The 17314-nt window shown below is 39.8% G+C and overlaps 1 protein-coding gene across 9 annotated transcripts in view; it reads right to left on the bottom strand.

Moving 5' to 3' along the window:
* SIPA1L1 (signal induced proliferation associated 1 like 1) overlaps window positions 1–17314 on the bottom strand; it is a 379703-nt gene that overhangs the window by 271016 nt on the left and 91373 nt on the right. For all 9 annotated transcript variants that reach the window (XM_016211888.2, XM_087819417.1, XM_087819424.1 and 6 more), the window contains one exon: window positions 3312–3406. The gene's annotated coding sequence lies outside the window, so the exon portion shown is untranslated. The remainder of the gene's footprint in view (window positions 1–3311; window positions 3407–17314) is intronic.

Below are 17314 nucleotides of genomic sequence, written 5' to 3' on the forward strand. Positions count from 1 at the left end.
GCTTCTAGAACTTAAGGTAGTATCCTTATTTTAAAAGTGGGAACAGACTCAAGTATTTATTAATTCGCAATTAATAAATGTAGAGCCAAAATGGAAACATTTTAGAGTCTCCTGACTCTAAAGTCAGTGTTCTGGTGTTCGGACTACAGAACCTCCATGAACTGGAAATGCTGAAATCGACTCCAAGGCTCTCTAAAATCTCTGTAGTGCTTCTATTCACATGAAAGTTTGTAGTGCAGAGGAAAATGAGTCTAAGACCTGAGTTCCAGTCTTGACTCCATCACTACTAAGACTTCATGGCAAATCAAACTCAATTCCCAAGATTTTCTGTGGCTGCACATCAGATTCCACAGTGATATTTTTTTTTAATATTAATACCCAGGCCTGACCTCCAGTGATTAAAACTTACTTGGTGAGGTATCAGTACATTTATTAGAAGCTTCCCAGGTTATTCTAAGATGCAGCTTGGTTAAGACCACAACTTTAAGATTTAACATCTTTATCTGATAAAAATAAGACATAAAAATCATTTGTGCTAGATACTTCAGAGTTGAAATGGGCAATGACTATTACATGGGAAACCCTCTTATATACAATAAATGTCTTATATATGTAAAGAAATTATTCATTCAAACATGTACTATATCTTCTATGTGCCAGGCACGAGCTTGGGATGGAGAGAAAAAGCACTGCCCTCAAGAAGCTGGGAAACTATCACATCCTCAAATAACTACCAAGCAGTGGGGAGACCACAGCAGCAGCACAAAGGCCAGCCCAGCCTTGGGACAAAGGTATACAGGGGTGATGGTGAAAAGAGGGCTTGGAGAGGCCTGCACAGAGGAGACCTTTCAGCTGGATCTTGGGCACTCACATCACACCCAGGCAAGTATTCAGAAGAGCCAGAGGTTCTCAGAGAGAGGTGCTGAGATCCTGGAGGTACCTGAGACCTCTTCAGGATGTCTGTGAGGTTAAAACTATTTTAATAATAATACTAAAACACAACACCACAAAAAACTAGAAACAACCCAAGTTCCCTCCAACTGGTAAACAGAAAAACTGCAGTACATTCACAAACTGGAGTAAGACTCAGCAAAAAAAGGAACAAATTAGTGATACACACAACAGCACGGATGAATCTCAAATGTGCTGTTAAATGAAAGAAGCCGGACTCAAAAGGCTATAGACCATCTGGCTCTATTTTTATGACACTGGTGCAAAAGCAAAACTATAGGGCTAGAACATATGTCAGAGGGCATTGAGGCTAAGGGTAGGAGAACATTTTGGGGAAATGGAAATGTTCTAAAACATCATTGTGGATACACAACCACATGTGTTTGTCAAAACCCAGAGAAGGACTGCACACTAAAAAGGGTGGGTTTCACTTTATATGCTATACGTCAATAAATCTAACTTTTAAAAGTAATGTCATGTTACTTGACAGTTTCACTTTCATTTTCCCATAAGTGTACATTCTCCAGAAGCTGCACAGCTGTGATGATGTCATCACTCTGCCCTAAGGAAATGTAAGCTTGTATATTCTCACGTAGGGGGGTGTATTTATTATATTTTATATTTTCCATCACCATTTATCCCATCTATGCCCTCTTCCACCTCCCCCACCCCAGCAACCACCACACTATTGTGCATGAGTCCTCTTTTTTTTTTTTCCTTTTTGGCTCAATCCCTCCACCCCCATCAATATCACTACCACCCTCCCAGAGCTGTCTGCCTGCTCTCTATCTATGAGGCTGTCTCTATTTTGCTTGGTAGTTCAGTTTGTTCATTAGATTCCACATATGAGTGAACTCATACATATTTGTCTTTCTCTGTCTGGCTTATTTCACTTAGCATAAGGTTCTCCAGGCCCATCCATGCTGTCGCAAAGGGTAAAATTTTCTTCCTTTCTATGGCAGAGTTGTATTCCATTGTGTAAATTTTTCTCTGTTTTAATTTCTAATACAGTAAACAGTGAAGAATACAATCAACCTAAACAAAAATTCCCTTGGGGCTTCAATAATTTAACAATATAAAGGGTTTCTGAGACCAAAACTTTTGAGAATCACTGCTATAGACAAAGGGGAGGCCCAGAAGTAGTCTAAGCAGAGAGTAACAAGACCCAACTTTGTAGTGTGGTGCAGGTAAATTACTTAAGAAGTTACTACAAAGCTCTGAGTAAGGCTGATGCCAGAGTGCCCTGGAAAGAAATTTTGTCCATATATCATCTGTAGTGTGTTACTAATCCCAAGCCAGTTTCTCTCCACAGAGCTGTCTCTTTGCTGGTGTGTTAATGTTTTGCAGACTGAATCCTGCTAACTGGCCATATAGTCGGGAAACTGAATCTGCTACAAGAGGCGCCCCACAGTGCATTACTGATAAGTGGTTTTTGGGTTAGTCTTTCAATTACTACGGCCCCTCTTCAAACGATGCCAAGAATTTAAAACTGAGTTTCACGTATTTTAAAATTAAAAAGTCACCATCCTAAAGAGGTATAGAAACTAATGGAGAAGTGGCTCAATACCTGAAAATCAATTAGGAAAATTAGGTAATTTCTTTAAAAGCTGATATGTTACTTCTCTAAAATGTGCTTTCATTTGCATCCAGAAACATGACAATCCCAACTTAGCACAATTTTTTCTGTGCAATCAGTGTGTGGTTTTTGGGGTGGGTGTTTTTTTTTGGGGGGGGGATGTTTTTAGTCTGGACAGTTCCCTTTCCTCCTGGGGAAAATTCATTTCTAAGTACTAATCCTGTAAATTGTAAATTATTTCAAGTACAGATCTCTTTCTCTAATCTTCTCATGCCCAGAACTATTATAAGTACTTTGGGATGCCACGAAGGTAGAGAAATTAACCTTAAAACCATCCATGTCTTTAAGTTTATATATTTGAGAGATATATATCTCTCTCAAATATACAGAAAATACATGGATGGAAAGATAGATAGATGATAGATAAGATAGATAGACAGAGAGATGATATATCAATCAATCAACTGGAAGAAAAGTGGCAGATATCAGAAGAAAGGATGATTTCCTTCCCCTAAAAAAAAAAACTTAAATAGTTTAAAAGCCACTTTAAATGGATGTGAAAATGTATTAACTACCACCACATACGGCTTCTCTAAATGTTTTAAGTAGCCAGCCACACTGACACCTCTTAGGTAATCCCAATAGGTGAAAACCTGTCTAGAAAATGCAATTTGCGATCTTTTAAAAAATTCACCTACACTTCTATCCATGTGAAAGGGGGCAGGTCTAGACTTCTGACAAAGTAGCTCTGTATTATTAAGACAAAGTAAAATTAGATCCTTACCTGAAAGTGTGGTCCTTTTGATCTACCTCTTAGATAAAAATCTTGGAAATTAGGTTACAGTCAGTACTACAGGAGATTCAAATTTGAAGCTGAACCTATGGGTTGAAAAGAGGGAAATAATTAATGTGAAATATATGCACAATGAAGATAAAAACATCAATCTGATCAAAGATGAAACTTCTGTACACTTGTTGAAGCCAAATGGTTTCTGCAGGAAACCTGCTTTCTGTGACTCAAATCCAAAAGGGAAAATTGGGTTGGTTCTTCCTGTCTTACCACCAAGAGTCAGCCAACTGGATGACAAAGTTTTCATACAACTGAAGCTCAAACTCTAGCCTTCCATCTGCTCTAATACTGTCATACCTTAGCAAAATGAAAGCGGAATAAAGGCTTTCCTCAGCCTCACAATTAAGTCTTTAATGGAGTACCCTGGCTTATTCTATCTAGAGCACATTGGAGCAAACTGCCAAGTTCTTCAAAACTTCAAATCCAGAAGACATGAAAAATGATGAGAGCAAAATCACAAAATAATTCAGGGACTTGAGAACTATCTCTGACTTTGGAGCTATGATTTCTAAAACATGACAAGCGAATCTCTCTTAGGTACTCAACTGCACTAGCAGCGTAATCGTGGAGCAGGGGCTTCCAGCCCAGTCATCTTAACCATGGCTGCACTTCGACCCCACCCACAACCACCCACCATTTGCCAAGATATGTTGCCAACATATACCATATATCAATGTCTAAACACGACTCTGCCAGACTGGGGTAAGAATCCAATCATTCAGTAGGTATTTCTGCATCTCCACTGAGAGCTAGTAAACTGGCTGATGTGATACAGACTTAACTGAAAACACACACAACAGTATGCCCTTCCAGGAGGAAAAGACCACGGGTATATCTAGCATGGTAAAACAACCATGTACAGTAAGTTTTCATTTAATGTCAATAGGTTCTGCAACTTCAAGCGAAATGATATATAATGCGACCAATTTTGCCACAGCCTAATTGATACAAATAAAAGTTAAGTTTCTAGGCATCTCATCATTATAACAAAACATTATTGGAGAACCTGCTGTATACACATATGCCAAAGGCCTCTTTACATTTACACCTATGATCAATAAAAAATCGGCAAACACAAGGCAATAAAACTCAGATGGCTACTTCCAACAGTAATACTAGGACTCCAAATGGCAAACTGCTCAGGGGTAGCAACTGTCCATTACCTAAAGATACCAGGCCCAATATGAAAATTCCTCATGTCTTAGGAGGTTGTCTCAAAAATGCTAAGAGGCTCATACGGTTCACTGTGCTTTGCAGAGAAGGACCTTTCATGAGCCACCCATGACTGCTCAGCAAGTTCTTGCATGATTCCTCTGGTAGTCACACAGGAAAACCCACGGACTAAAGCAAGGGGCACAGGCTCCCAAAATATTCATCTCAAGGAAACTATCTTGTGTGGAGACAATGAAGCTTGAAATATGCACAAATGTATGTTTAAATTTTAGAAAATATGTGCATGGGGCACTAAGCGGATCATGAGCAAACACAGATCAAAAGTTTTTAGAGCTGGAAGAGACCTCAATACCCCATTTATCATTGTGAAACCCTCGTTTTACAAGCAGTAATAAGTCAGCTTAGTGCTCTTCCTCTGACACCCTGCTCTCAAATCAATTGTGGAAACAGTATTTTGGAGCATATTAAAATAAAGTCATAACTCAGCTGCATGATAAATCTCATTTAACCATGTATTACAAAAGAAACAATTTACATAAAAAACTAAGAAGTAAAAGCCTTTAGAGTATTCCCTGCTGGGAAAGGGGAAGGGTGGGGGTTGGCTGCCTTTCTCCATACAAGTATGATCTAATTTCATGGTCAGGAAAAGGCGTGTGCAAATTATCTACACAAATCATCTCTCTCTCTTTTAAAAATAAAATTGATCCCTTCCAAACAACTACCTCTGGGGAAAGGTACAAAACATAGTATCTTAATCTGCTTACACAGAATGCTGAAAGGACAAAAATATTAATCCTTTCTTCTCAAATTGAGGTTTAAAATGTAAAATAAAATGTCCTACATAAGGTATTTTCACTGTACTGTAATTAACTTCCTCTAATATAATATAGTTAACATCAAAACAGATCAAGTAGATTTATTTCCCTCTATAATTTTCTTCAAAACTCTGATGTTTTTAAACACTTCTAAGAAAACAACCTAAGGTGATCTTTCATTCTGTTCACGTCTTCAAATTCTAAATAACAATTCCTCAAGCACATTTTTTGCAAACAAACAAAACAAGAAACAAACAAACACATACTCACACCCATAAAAAGGGAAGGCCATAAATAATTGGTATAGGATGAAATATCTGCATAAATTTTTTTAATTTTTAAGGTAAAACAGAAATCTCTACACAAATTCATAATTGTTCCCTGGATTATCTCCAAAGACGAGTCTATACACACATCTCCTATTAAGAATACGTTGGTGAAAATTTGTGACCAAAACTAGTACCAATTCTGCCATGAATTAGTTGTGTGATGTTAGGAAAGTCATTTAAGATTTGGGCTTGACATCTTCCTAAGACATTAAGTATCATCTTTATCTCCCTTGAATGCTAAAAGGCAAATATATCTTTAAATAGTAAAAGAAGGTTTTATAAACCACATTATGCCCTAGAACTTACTGGGAGACTGCCACCAGCTTTGCTAAATGAACATTTTAGAACATTATAGACTTTAATTGCATGAAATGTATGTATATTCTTGTCTCATGTCTCAGCTTTTCCAAAAACGTTCAGAATGTACTTTCCACATCTGGGGGATGCTACCAGAAGCATTTTCCACTCAGAAGAGATCTTGGCTCCTTCCTCTTCCCTCCCACTGCCTCAGGACCCTGACAGTCTTAAGCCTGTTTGTTTTTGCTGCAATGTTGAAAATGAAAATAAATAGGTAAATGAATTAAAAAAAGAAAATGAAAATCTAAATCATGTTTAAAACCAGCTACTGTCCACGTCTGCATACGAAAAACTGTGTGTTTTCATCATTTAGTAATCTAGACTTTAATAGTGAAAGCATGTGCTCCACTGATACTATCTGAACATTTAATGATTTTTTTCCATCTGAATCCAGGTTCCTTGTTTATTGCCAAAAAAGCAGGGAAGTTCCAGAATACTGTACATAACACAACTCACACACTTATTTTCTTTACATTTCACATGATGATTTTGCCATCCCCAATGAGTTCATGAATAAATAATCACTAGGGTTGAGAATCTGTCTTTTTACTAGTTGGAGTCCTAAAGAGTAGCTGCTTTTGCTAAGTTCATTCATTCAACATATATTTATCGAGTATTTACTATAGGGCAGGTACTATTTATTCTTCATGCTAAGGATACACAAATTAAGAAAAGTCTGCCTTTATGGAGCTTATAGCCTAGAAGAGACACACCATAAGCAAAAAAATAGTATAGAGACAAATTATATGGAACATACATACATAATGTTAGAGGGGATATGTACTATTAAAAAAAAAGAAAAGGGGCAGGATGGCAGAATAAGGGGATTCATGAATGAATGGAAGGAAGGCAGTTTGCATTCTTAAATAGAGTGGGTAAGGGTATGACACACTGCAAAGGCAGCTCTGAGCAAAGACTTGGAGGAGGTGACAATGAGCCAGACTGATGTTTCCTAGTAATTTTGACCTTGTACTAACTATACATGGAATGATGAAAGCCTTCAAGTTGTATATGAGCAAATTTATGAACAGCCCAGAAGAGTAAACAGAAGAGAGTAGCGTGTAAACCAAACCCCCTTCATTTCTGTAGCTTGGTTTACCAAGTGAAACTTACATCTTCAATTAGGCATGCTCACTGTGTTTTCCACCCAAGTGTGGTTTTGAACAAAATTCTTAATTCTGTGATTCATTTTCCTTAAAACTCAAGAACAAATTTCCAAGTATTCAGTTGACACATACAAGCACACCAGTGTCATCTAACCAACATTAACCCCACGTAGACACCCGACCCGACTGCTACATCAGGACTTAAATCAAGATGGGAACCCAAGAGGCACTGACTGTAGAGAAGCCTCTGCTTTCCTAGAGGGTTTCCTGGGAAAAGACCAGGCTGTGAAATCAGGAGGCCTCACCACCTGTCTAACCTTGAGCAAATCACTTTGCCACCCCCCGCCCCTGGCATTAGTTCCCTCAGCTACAAAATTAGGCTACTGGGCCATGTGATGTCCAAGTCCCTTCTAGGGCTAAGGTCATTTCAGAAAAAAACTTTCACTAAATAACCACATATTAAAAATTAGGACAATAGCCCTAGCCAGTTTGGCTCAGTGGTAAGAGCATCAACCCGCAAACTAAAGGGTCTTGAATTCAATTCTGGCCAAGGGCACGTACCTAGATTGCAGGCTCACTCCCGGGCCCTGGCCGGGGAGCGAGTGGGAGGCAACCAGTTGATGTGTCTCTCTCATATCAATGTTTCTCTCCCCCCACCCCTGCCCCGGTTCCGCTCTCTCTGAAAAGCAATGGCAAAAATATCCTCAGGTGAGAATTAAAAAAAAAAAAAAATTATAACAACTATGCTAACCCACTACCACAGATCCATACACTTTAAAACTTGTTCTTCCAATAACAGTAATAAATTTATACCAACCGTTCATAAAGTCTCAACTCTCACTCTGATCAACAGCAGAGATTCACAACAATGGGTCTTGACTAGTTCACCAAGGAAAAAACAACCTGCAAAAGCATGGTATTCTTGTCTTGGCTTCATTATCGACATATTCTTATTGACTAATATGGAAATTCTAACATAACACAAGCATGAAACTGCTAAGGTTTTAAACATTCTTTACTCACCACCTAAAAGTGTGTTTCCAAATAGTAGGCTTCCTTAAAAGTTACTTACATTCACGATTAGGCATGCTCATTGTACATCCCCCTCCCCCGGTGTGGTTTTGAACAAAATTCTTACTTCTGTGATTCATTTTCCTTAAAACTCAAGAATAAATTCCCAAGTATTCACTTGACACATAAAAGTTTGATTACTTCAAATACATGCTGTGATGAGCATCTTTTATCCAAGGAGCCCAAAAATCTCTGGTCCATCCTCACCACAGTTTAATAGTTCTCTACTGTGTCAGGCCCACCTTCTCCATGTAGAATTTTAAAAAAGAAAATAAATAAGTAAATCAGGGATGGGAGGATTATGTTTTCTGCCTCCCAGTCCTTTAGTACACTACGGTGAGACGAGACTTATGAATTACATTCTGCCAACCAGACACACCACAGAGGACTCCTTAAGAATGGAGTTACCTGGGGAAAGAAGCAAGATGGCAGGGTGTGTGGCATCCATTCTGCTGACAGACAAAAGCAGAGCGATTCCGGCTCTGGCTTCCGGATTTGGAGCATCCTGACCCAGGCAGGGGCAGCAGCTCCTCGGAAGGCCAGTTCCACAGTACAGTGCTGACAACCATTCCCAGAAGCTCAGCCTACAGTCTCTTTCTTCAGCCCTCCTGACGACCTGCTAAGCTACCTATCCCCCTTACTAAATCCCTTTGTGCTTACAACTATCTAGACTAGATCTTAGTAACTGTAACTAAAAACCCTGACCGATTCACAGAGCGCATATTCCTTTCATTCCTTCATGTACAAGAGCTGAGATTGAAAGAAACAAGTGATACATAGAACATTCCGCTATAAGTGAAGAGTTCTTTGTTTCGAGCCTGGGCTCAGATCCACAATCAACACTTCCAATCTTTCCTTATACGTACTTTCTCATAAATTTCATCACCTGTGCCATGCAAAGAGAAGAAAATGATTTTTGCCTAACTAATTTTCTATCAATAAAGAGTCTGATGACAGTAACTTGGCAAGGTATTTGAGAACAGAATACAATAAACATCACTTTTTTTTATCAGCTCAAGTTTATGGAGAATCCTGCCGTGTTAGGTAGCACAGAACATTCCCAAACTGCAGACAAGGTGATCTAATGCTGTGTCTGAATGCCAAAATGATCCGCACTGTGTGCCAAGGCACAACCTGATTCACAAAGCAGCAATGAACTTTTCACTTATTTTCTCCCACCCCTCAGGGCAAGACAGTTAAGTTAAAACCACAGACACATCAGGCAACTAAAAAATGACACTATTACCAAATGCCAAGAGCAGGCTGGAAATGCGGAGAAGTGATTATGCATGTTCAAGGTCTCTTCTTGGTAGAAAGATATTAAGTCCTGTAAAACCAGTTAGCAATGATGGGAAAGTTGTTAATAATACTGCTCTTTAACATGGTCACAGAGTTTTACAAAGGACATGTGATATCTTTGAATAATCAAATTACTCTGTACTATCAAACTGCACAAAATAATTCTCAGGTAATACTCAAAGGCAACACTGTTACATAAGAGATCACTTACACACTTCTGAAGCCAATTAATGACATTGATACTCACTGAGAAGGCATCTCGATGCTCAGCCAAAAAAAAATTTGGGTAAGAGATTCAAAGGAAAGCACAAGTACACCTCAATGGAGATTCAAGACATGTCCACTTGTTAGTGACAACCAAGCTCTGGGTCATGGGCACTCACCTCCACCTTTGCTACTGCAGTACCCCTTTCCCCCTTCTGCTGCCCCGAATGGCTTTTACCAAATACTCTGTAGTGCACTTAGCTTTAACACTGGGGGACAGGGGTGGCATACCCAAAAGTTGAAACAGTTATATTTGTCCCTAAGGAGAAGGCAAATCAATTTGCTAAAGAGAACTCAAGAGCTTGGCTACTTCAAAATCTTAGAAACAATAATTTCATAGAGCCTGTTAGCAAAGTCACTAAGATGAGTATCAGCTTTACCATGTTGCACGTGTGCGTATGTGTTCTTCGGGGGCCTCTGGCTCTCTTTCTTTTAAGAAATGAAGTATTTCTGGGCTAAAAATGACACGTGGACTACTATGAAGTTTTTTTATGGTTTCTCATATTTAGACTCAACCTTCAATCAATCTTGCTGCAAGTTTCAGGACAGACATGATGCTCATTTACTAAAAGTATCGAAACCAAAGGATATACATAAGGCTACAGATCAGTGATTCCCTGGTCTGCAAAACAATACCAGCATCTGTAGGTCCTCAGATAAATGAGGAAAAACGGGGGGGGGGGGGGGAAGGGGGAGACTTGTTCATTAGTACTTCATAAAGCTAAATGTATCCAATTTAAAGGGTTGCCTTTTATTCTGAGATTATGTCCTTCCCATTTTTAAAATTAATTAATTAATGTATTTATTTTGGCATTCAATGGCCTTTATAAAAATGCTGAAAAAATTTTAATTACATGCATCAAATGCAAAAATTTGGGTACAGTTAACTCCAGGTCTTCTTTGCCTTTCCTATTTCCCACATCCCAACTCCCCTCTACCGAATGCCATCTTTGACTCCCCTCCTTCACACCCCAGTTGCGGACCTTGAGCATATCCTGTGAGCCTTACTCTCAAAACTTGTCTACATTCAACCACTTTGCACCATCGCAGTGAAGATACAGAACATTCTCACTCCCATTGCTCAAAAAGTAGAATCAAGCAGCTGGTAAACATGAAAAAGTGCTTGACTACATTAGTCTTTGGGGAAATGCAAATTAAAGCCACCATGGGATATTTCTACACACCCGCCAGAACAGCTGAAGTCAAATGGCAGGCAATACTAAGTGCTGCCAAGAATGTGCTGCTCTCATATACTGCCGATGGGTATATGAACTGATACGACCACTCTGGAGACCTGTTTTGCAGTGCCTACTAAAGTGAACATACACGCATCGCATGACCCGGCAAGTCCACTCACTCCTAGTTATATCCCCTCTAGATGTCTTCACCAAAAAGACATACACAGGGATGTTCACGGCAGCATCATTCACCAGCCAATGCCAGGAAACAACTGTGGGATCATCATACCACAGGACGCTCTACAGCAACAAAAATAAACTGCAAATACTTGTCAGAACATGAATGAACCTCACAAACACAACACTGAGGGAAAGAAGCCAGAAACAAACGATTATCTTATGCATGATCACGTTAACACAAGGTTCACAAACTGACCCAAAACACTAAGCTATAGTGCTAGGAACTGAGGGGTAAAGCTTTGACTGGGGGGTAACCAGGCCTTCTGAGGGGCTAACAATATCTGTTTCTTAATCAGAGACTGATTACACAACTGTATTCACTTTGTAAACATTTATCCCACTCCATACTGTGCTTTCTGGGCTTTTCTGTATGTTTGTAAAAACTAATGCAGCATGGTGTTAGAAGTCAAAAGAGTGGTTCCTTTTGAGGAAGGAGGGCTAGTGATCCCAGAGATACAACTGAGGGCTCCTGGGGGGCTGGGAATGTTCTCTTTCTTGATCCTGCATGGTAATGACACATGTGTATTCACTTTCTGATCATTTATTGAACTGTATATTTATGATTTGTGTATTTGATATGTATTATAATTCAAAAGTTTTTTTAAATCACTGGTAATTTCAATTTTTTTCCTACAAGCCATAGGTCATCCTAGGTATAACCTCACTAAACATTTGGAGCCGTTCAGCCTACTCTTTTGTTCCCATGCTTATTATGCGCCCTTTTCTCTTTTGTGTACCACTTAAAATCTGGCTTCCTAAAAAAGTAAAAAGATGCCCTGGCCAGGTGGCTCAATTTGATCCCAAACACCAGAAGGTGGCAGGATCAATCCCCAAACGGGGCACATACAGGAGGCAACCAATCCTCGTTTCTTCCCACACCCGCCCTTTCTCTCTCTCAAAATCAATGAAAACATATCCTTGGGTGAGAATTTAAAAAAAAAAAAAAAAAAAGAAAGTAAAAGACAACCCACAGAATAGGAGAAAATGTTTGCAAATCATTTATCTGCTGAAAGATTTTTATCTAGGATATGTAAACAACTCTTATACTCATTAATAAAAAGACAAATAATTTTTGACTAAGAGGATCTGAACAGATATTTCTCCAAAGAAGACATACAAATAACCAATAAACACAGGACAAGAGGCTCAACATCATGAGCCATTTAGGAAATGCAAATCAGCCAGATGGGAGGGAGGCTGGGGGGAATGGGTAAAAAGGGGAAAGGATTAAGACATGCAAATTGCCAGTTATAAAAACAGTCAAGGGGATGTAGAATACAGCACAGGGAATCTAGTCAATAATATCTTTAAAACCATGTATGGTGTCAGATGGGAACTAGACTTATGGGGTGATCACTTCTTAAGTTATATAAAGGTCTAATCACTATGTTGTACACCTGAAACTAATATAATGTCAACTGTAATGGAAAATAAATTATTTAAAATGGAATCATTTATTTTTAAATTATTTTAAAATTTTATTCTTAAAAATAGGAAACACAAGTCAAATGAGATGCCACTTTGCACCCATTAGGACAGGTAAAAGAAAAAGCCAGCACAGCAACAACTGTTGGCAAGGATGTAGACACACTGAAAGCTCCGTACACTGCTAGTGGGGACGTAAAAGGGGACTGCTACCTTAGAAAACAGCCTGGCAGTTCATCAAAAGGTTAAACATAGAGTTACTGCATAAGCCAGCGATTCCACTCATAGGTATACATCCAAGAGAAAAGAAAACATGTGCATACAAACTCCATTTACATGGAACACCCAAAATAGGCTATAGACAGAAAGTACATTATCGGTTGCTTAAGTCTGAGGGGATGGGAAGGGGAAGTGAGCGCTAAAGGGCACCGGGTTTCTTTCCAAAGTGATGAGAATGTTCTGAAATAGGCTGTGGTGATGGACGCACATAGCTGTGAATGCACTAAAACCATGGAATTGTACATTTTATATGGGCTAATTATATGGCACATGAACTACAAATCAATAAAGCTCTTATTTTTTAAAATCTGGATGCCTCTGCAGTGGACTTAACAGCAGTGCCGCTGCTTCAGAAGCAGGCCCCATTTTTGCTTATTAGTCTGACTTGGAATCAAACAGTCACAACTTTTGTTTCTGAAAGCTTCCCACCCATCTAGATAAAACCATACTCCTTTTTATAGCTCTGCTGGCCTTGGAGTACACTATTTTGACTCTGAACTTTGTGAAATCTCTTTCTAGAAATGTAGGCCCTAAGACTCTCTCTCCCCCATCATGAAGAAACCCCAAGATTAAACAGCCACTTTCCCCCAAAATTCTCAGCATGAGTCAGTCGCAATTTCCACCTTCTATCTTCTAAAGCTAGAATTACCAATAAGCTGGATGTCTCCATTTACAAGGGTGTGTGATTTCCACAAATACACAGGGAGTTGAAATGCACCAATGATAAACTGCCTCATTCCTGTGCCAGCTTTTAACTTAAACATATTTATTCAGGGGTGCAGTTAAGATTAGGCTCTGGGAGCACAAAGTTGCAAAAGACAGAGTCCTGGCCTTTGAGGTCTAATAGGAGAAGTAAATACAAAAAAATAATTTTATTATATTTTGACAAAGCTCCCCCAGTTGCCCTCTACCCTGGTACTTAAAAAATAAGTTGTAATTTTCTGTTACGTGTCTGTCAACTCAGCTTGCTCTCATGAGGACGGAAGCTCCCTTTGGGTCCCAAGACTAACAGTGCCCTGAACACAGGAGACCTTCAACTGTCAACTGAACAGTGAATGAAAAAGCACGAGTATGAAAGAACCAAGAATATCCCACAGAAGTACCCACCTGCCCTCTTCACCTCTGCTCACCATTACAAACCCCAGCCACACCTGACCCTAGGCCAGTCCTTGCTGAGGCTGGCAGATAGCAAATTAAGACAAGAAAATACCTGTTGATTTCTCCCACTGCTCCCTTCCCTCTTCCCCATCTCAGCTCTTGGCTTTCCTATCCCTAGCATTCTCCCATCTGACACCCATGAAAATCTTCACGACAACCTTTCAAAGATGGCTACAGATGAGCTCGGATTTTCCTGTATACGCAGATGAACTTTATTTTACAAATCCAAGAACCCACCATTATAACCCAAATGAAGTTTATCTTTCAGTCAGGGTCTTTAAAAATCCAAGGGAAAGAGACTGGGAAAACTGAAAAACTGGGAGGCTTGTAAGGAAGGAAGGATGGGTAGCTGATACCTACTGGACACCTATTATATGCCAAGCACTGTGTGTGCTGCCACACAGCTACCATCATAAGAGCTCCCACCCACTGGTAGGGAATCCAAACTGTGGGAAGGGCTTTAGTACACTGTCTCACTTCCTGATGACAATGGCCTTGTGAGATAAGCATCATCACTGTCGCCATCTGAAAAAAGAAGGCAGAGATTAAGGAATTGCCTGAGGTCACACTGGCAGGATGGAACCCAGGTCTCTGGTCCCAAAAACTGCCAATTACTGTGTAACCCAGACAAGCAACTTAACCTCTGAATCCATTTGCTAAATGTAAACTAGAAAAAATGAGGAAAACCACCCTGCCTGGGATAGCTCAGTTGGTAGGAGTATTGTCCCAATACACCAAGGTTGTGGGTTCCATCCCCAGTCAGGGCACATACATGAATCAACCAATGAATGTATAACTAAGTGGAAAAACAAATCTCTCTCTCTCTCACTCTCTCTATTAATAAAGTTTTAAAAGAAAAATGAGAAAAATCCCTTTCTCAAATACTCAGTACGAAAATGAAATGAGACAATATACAAAAACAAAAAAGTGCTAGTACATAACAGACCCTCAGGAATAAAATTGTTTCTTTTCTTGCTCCTCCTGTTATGAACTCTCCCAGCCTTAAACCATGGACAAGCAGTGGACACACCGTAATTTGTAAATCATCTCTCCCATCCCGTCCTGAAGGCCAGGCTCCGTCTTACTCATCTAGAATAGATTAAAAGTTCGAGAAAAGCATTTGGAATGCCAACTCCCATTTTACAAAGTTTTAGAACACAACACACTTGTAACTCGGAAACTATGCACAGAGAAATCTAAGGTCAGCACTGCTGCTGGTTTTGTTCCCCAATGTTTTCTTCCTGAGAAATCCCAGAAACCTTCCCTAAGGCTGCTGTGTTTGATGTAACAGTCCCCCATGGAGCAAACACTACTGTTTTCTGGGTGGCCTTGTGCCTTCTCCACATCAAATTTCACCTTAGAACTCTCCGTGTTTTGTTTATTTTTAGAAGTCATTTTTAAAAGACAGGAAACACAAAAATGTTAACGGTGACGGTATTTCTTGGGTGGTAGAAGGATGGATGACTTTTTTCTTCTTCTTCAGACTTCCCTATATTTTTCAAATTTTCCAGAAAGCCTTATGCAATACATTCGTAATAATAAAAACAAAGTAGACAATACATTTAAATTATTTCCTTTGTCTCCTGCTGGACATTTTCCTCAACTCTTCCCAAGCTCCCTGATGAGCTGGGAGCATCCTGAGAGCTGGGCTGCTAACTTCTCTACACAAAATTCAGCACAGTCCCTCATCCACAGCAGGTGCCTGGCACAAAACAGCTATGTCAGTAAGTCTTTGCTGGGTGAATGAGGAAAATTCAGGTAATACTTAGAAACAGACTTTGCCAGCGGATGGAGGGTAGACTAAGGTGAGAATGGGGCATGCCCTTAATGGATTAGATTATTGCAATTATACATATATATATTAAAAAGGGAGCTTTCAAACAATCAAAGTTAAGCACAAAAGACTGCAACCTGAAGAGAAGGTGAACTGCTCAAGGTGATTAGTTGCTGCAGTGGTCAACCAAGGACAGGACAGTGAACAGACCTAAGGTCCTTGTGCATCGTGCTATAACGAGGGCACCCAGAATTGAGTTCCTTAAATAGCCTCTGAGCTCTCTGCCCCATTTAGAAGGCACGTCATGATCCTAGTCAGCCACCAAAATTTAACTATACTCCTAAAAATTAATCTTTGTTCTTAAGATTAAATAATAAGCCTAAATACTAAAGCAAACAGAGGATTAAGATAAAACCTCCCCAGCCACAGTATTACACCACCAAAAGCCTTTATCTAATAAACTAAAACAGAAAATCTTGAAGATTTATTTAACAAGAAAGAGAAGTCTCAAATATTTGGTTTGGAGAAATGACCTGTACATAAAGTTTAAAGACGGGTATAATGGATTCAATAAATCCACAAAGCCTACAATTCAACAGAAAAGTTAAGGTAGTAAAAATGTTCTTTTTCACCATGATCTAAGTTAACTAAGTAAACTTTTACTAGTGACTTTGATACTGCTGTAATTAGCTAGTTATTAATAATAGGAAAGGAGCAAAGGGGAAAGCCAGGCATTATAGGCATGTCATTTGGGCAGCTACACCGGGAAGCTTCAAATTCACACTCCCCAGGGAACCACCAGCCCATTCCCCACAGATCACTGGGGGACAGATGCATGCCCCAGTGAAGTTGGGGTGACATGGGAAGGTGCCTGTCAGTCAAACCTGGGAACACAGATCATTGGCCAGAATGGGTGGAGCCAATGAAAGCCCAAGAAAATGTGGAGATATATAATCCCCCAAACAAAGGAGTTTCCTCTCTTGGCCCATGGGGCCGTCTTGTTCCTGTTTCTTTGCTACTGCCTATGTTCCCTCCCAGCCATGTGGCTATGTGGACCCCTCACGCAATGGAGTAATGGATTACAACTGGGAACACAAACTAAACCAGCCTGATGCTGGACGGGACACTGCTCCAACACGGAGTGAAAACTATGGACGCTGGCTCTGATGCTAGCTCTCCTGAAGCCACAGCTACACTTCTTCCTTGGGGTGACAAAGGCAAATGGGACCTTGGAAACTCAGGGACTTGGTTCCACAGAAATAAAGCTTTCTACAATATTACATCCTCCCATGCAAGCCTCAGAAAATTCTTTTTCCTGGGATATCTCAAGACGCTCACTCCCGCGAAAACTGGAGGGATGAGGACCTCTCCACGCCTACAGCAACTTCAATTCTGTTGATGATGAACTGAATGTGTGTTTCGTAGCACACTTGATTGCCAAGATTGATCTTACACCTGCTTTTGTATTT

This window comes from Miniopterus natalensis, chromosome 1 (genome assembly GCF_054644295.1).
Source record: "Miniopterus natalensis isolate mMinNat1 chromosome 1, mMinNat1.hap1, whole genome shotgun sequence".
NCBI lineage: Eukaryota > Metazoa > Chordata > Mammalia > Chiroptera > Miniopteridae > Miniopterus > Miniopterus natalensis.